This window comes from Gavialis gangeticus, unplaced genomic scaffold (assembly GCF_001723915.1).
Source record: "Gavialis gangeticus isolate Ggan-Ray unplaced genomic scaffold, GavGan_comp1, whole genome shotgun sequence".
NCBI classification, from domain to species: Eukaryota; Metazoa; Chordata; order Crocodylia; family Gavialidae; genus Gavialis; species Gavialis gangeticus.
In genome coordinates, this window is record NW_017729033.1 from 103,558,662 (window position 1) to 103,562,210 (window position 3,549).

The window sequence follows — 3,549 nt, forward strand, 5'->3', positions numbered from 1 at the left end:
AAGATTGTCCCTGACTAAACCATCCCAGCTAAGTGTCTATCCAGTTTGCTCTTGAACATTTCTAAGGTTGCTGTGGCTTCTGAAGTTTTGCATTTTTTTTTTTGTCTAAATTGGTAATTTTAAATCTAGAAATCCTAATCTTTTGTATAGCAAAGCAATGGGGAATCGGTTTCACAGAAGGCTGCTGCTTGCTGCCGGTGGTAGCAAACACATGCCTCTTTCCATTGCCATGAATCTTGACTTAAAGATTTTGTTCTTAGTGGAAGTGTTGCCTCCCGCTCTGTGAAGTCTTGATAGAAGACTGTATGGTGCCATGTATAAATCCAACCTTAACTCACATAACTTGGAAAAAAAAAAAATCAAGAACACTAATCTGAACTCAGATTGCCTATAGAGTCTGACACTTAAGTTGATGCGCACTCAACATTCTCTCCCCCTCCTTTTCACTCCCCTATCGTAACAAGCAGGAGTTAAGAATTACGTGAAAATAGTGTAGGGATGAAGACTGCGATCAAATTGTTTAACTGTAGTGATCTTGGCACTTTTTTTTTTGTCATGGTATGGTAGTTTCATTCAACAATGACACCAGGAGGTAACGTTACGCAGGAAATATACAGTAATAATAATGTAAATTGAATTTGGTAGCTTGCAAAAGGGAAGGGTGCCAGGTAACTTGTTGTCCACTGCTTTAAACCGAAGTGGAACAAGCACCTTGAATGTTACATGTTTAATTAGCTTCACAAATCTCAGAGGTGAAGAGCTTGAGAGAGACCATAGATTTTTGTAATAGTGTTTGTTGTTGAGTTTAAATATCTTCAGAGGAAAACTGGTTTCTGCATGTGAATCTTCTCTGGAGTCTGGTGAAACCAGCTCTTTGAGAAGAGTCCGCTGCAGCATTTTTCTGTGACTTGTAAACAGCTGGTGGCATCAAACACCTATCTTGGTTCATTTAATGTCCGCCATTTATCACTTACAGGGTTCAAAAGTCTGTTAGTTCTCTGCAGCCTAAGACAAAATTCTGTGTTTGAAGAATCAATTGTTCTGACACTGTTTTGTGACTCAGTAATTTAAATTTACTGTATGAGTGCCTAGTACATGCATGTTGGCAGCATCTTGCATACTTCGTTTTCTTTCCATGTCTTCTATTAAGTCTGCTTATTCTTTGTATTTCCAGTCTTCATTTATTTTCCAAACACTTTAAATATAGGCGTGCAACTTGGTCCCTTGTGATGTCACAGTCATCAGATTTTGCTAAGCTATATTGATCATTACCCAGCTTCCTTCCTTACCAAAGGCACTGCCCTCCCCTGAAAATGACAACTGCTCTTTGAGAGCAGATCTGCGTGACTTCATGTGCCACTCTGGATTTTGTTTTTCTTGCTGTGTTTTGGGATTTGGGACCTGTATAGTCCTAAACTTTGCTGTAGAAACACTTTATTCATAAAGTGGATTGCTACAAAAATCATTGGCTTATATGGGTACTTGTGGCATAGGTGCTCAGAAGGAGGATTCTTATAGGCAAGCAGAAGATGGGCTTCTCTGGGCATTCAGCCCTTCTTTATATTCATCTTGTCTAACTTTCTGCAGACCCTGTGAGAATATACCAGTAATTTTGGAAATACTTTAACATGAACTAATCTGTTTATACTCGGTACTTCAGTTTCTCCTGCCAAAACCTTGCAATTTACTATGGTCTCCAGAAAGCATTCTTAATTATTTGGGATTTGATTTTAAGTCATAATGTAGAGGAGGGTTCTACCAGCTGTACTCCTTCCTCTTCCCCACCCCCACCGCCCTAGGTTGCTATTCAGCCTTACTTTCTAGCTTTGTAAGAAAGCAAACCTTTCATAGGACAACTACTCAACTTTAGTTTTTTGTTTTTGTTGGTTTTTGTTCTTTTCCTGAAAAGAACCTCTTACGTCCAAGTGTTTCTACTCTTCATATAAACATTTTAACAGATTACCTGTTTCAGTTTTTTCAAACAAGTTGAAGGAATTCCTTCTAATACATCTCACTATCTTTTCATTGCAGAACATTATTTGGCACTTTTAGCCTGTTCCTGGTAGCTGTTTTGCAAACTATCACTGTTAGTGATGTCATCAATCTTGACATGATTGCAAACAGCAATAGTTGTTTTAATAATGGTTTAATTGTTTAAATGAGTTTCAGTCTATGGTGAGATCCCCCTTCAGATGAAGGGGATTAATTTTAATGTCAAGTGGTTCAATTTATTACTCTTAACATTCTGTTCTAAGTTTTGAGACATGTTGTTGGCTTTCTTTTGCATGTACATTAAACATGGTTTTATGTACTTAGTTTTTTTCCCAAAAAATAAAGACTTTTCCTTCTAGGAATCTTCAGTTTGATACAAATCCTGAGCCTGTTTTTCTTGATGTAGTTACAAGCATGTTCTACATTCCCAAGTTCCCTAGGTATAGATGGGCCAGCCTGCTACTTTCATATAGTTCCCAACCAAAATTTAACAAATCCAAAAGGCTGTTTCTCTCATGAAACAAAATGAGCCCAAGCAGCTTGGCTGTATAGAAATTTCTTGCAGGTGTATAGCTGTCTTACATTGATTTGGAGTCTTGTTGCTCTGTACCAAAATACTGCGTAACTTGTATGGCTTTCTTGTAGGGACTTTACTTTTTTGCATTCCCCAGCACCTTTCTCTGATTGTATATTATACCAATTATAGTTATGTTTCCCTTTGTGGCATGGTAGGGTAAGGTGCAACTATTATGGTGAAGTGAGAGATTTAGCTTCACTGATATTTGCATGTCAAATTGTACCCTAGAAGTTAACTTTGAACTTGGGGCAAAGATGTACATCAACAACAAAACACATTACCAAAGGCTGTCTTGGCATTTCCACTCAGAATTGGCACTTTGTTGTTGTCTTGCCTATATAGGTATCACTTTGAGCAACGAAACCTCTTTAGGAAAATTGATAGGAAGCCAGTACTGGGTGTGGATTGGTATGTACCAAGATCTTTAGTCAGAGTATTTACTGTAGTTTGACACAGGTGTGGCTGCAACAAAAAACAGCATTGTACTAGTTATATAACCTTTCCTACAGTACAATAGATTTGAGGCCATATTGGTTACTTATTAATTTGGGAAAACTATTAGATGACCTAAAATGCTTGAGGGATGGTGAAGATCAAGGAATAAATTATATTTTGCCTGTAAGAAGGCAGGCTATGCCTCAAAAGAGAACGTATCAGTGCGAGTATAACTTTTCAAGGAAAAAACCTCATGGCCCAGTTTCAGAGATTTGGGAGGGGAATTTTTTGATGAATAAAGTGCTGGTGACTGCAGAAGTGTTGGATCATGTTGGTGGGTTGAGCAGGAAAGTGCTGTTAAGTGTATTTTTTTTTATTACCTCCCTTTACCTCCTTTTAAGGGTGCCAAGTAGTTGAACTGTATTTCTTCATAATGTGGGTAAGCATTAAAGAGCATGTGCTGCATCAAGTGAACCTATGCAGAGGTTTTTAACAGTCTTCAGCCAACATCACAGTGCAGTGAAAGTTGTTCTGTTCCCCCCCCC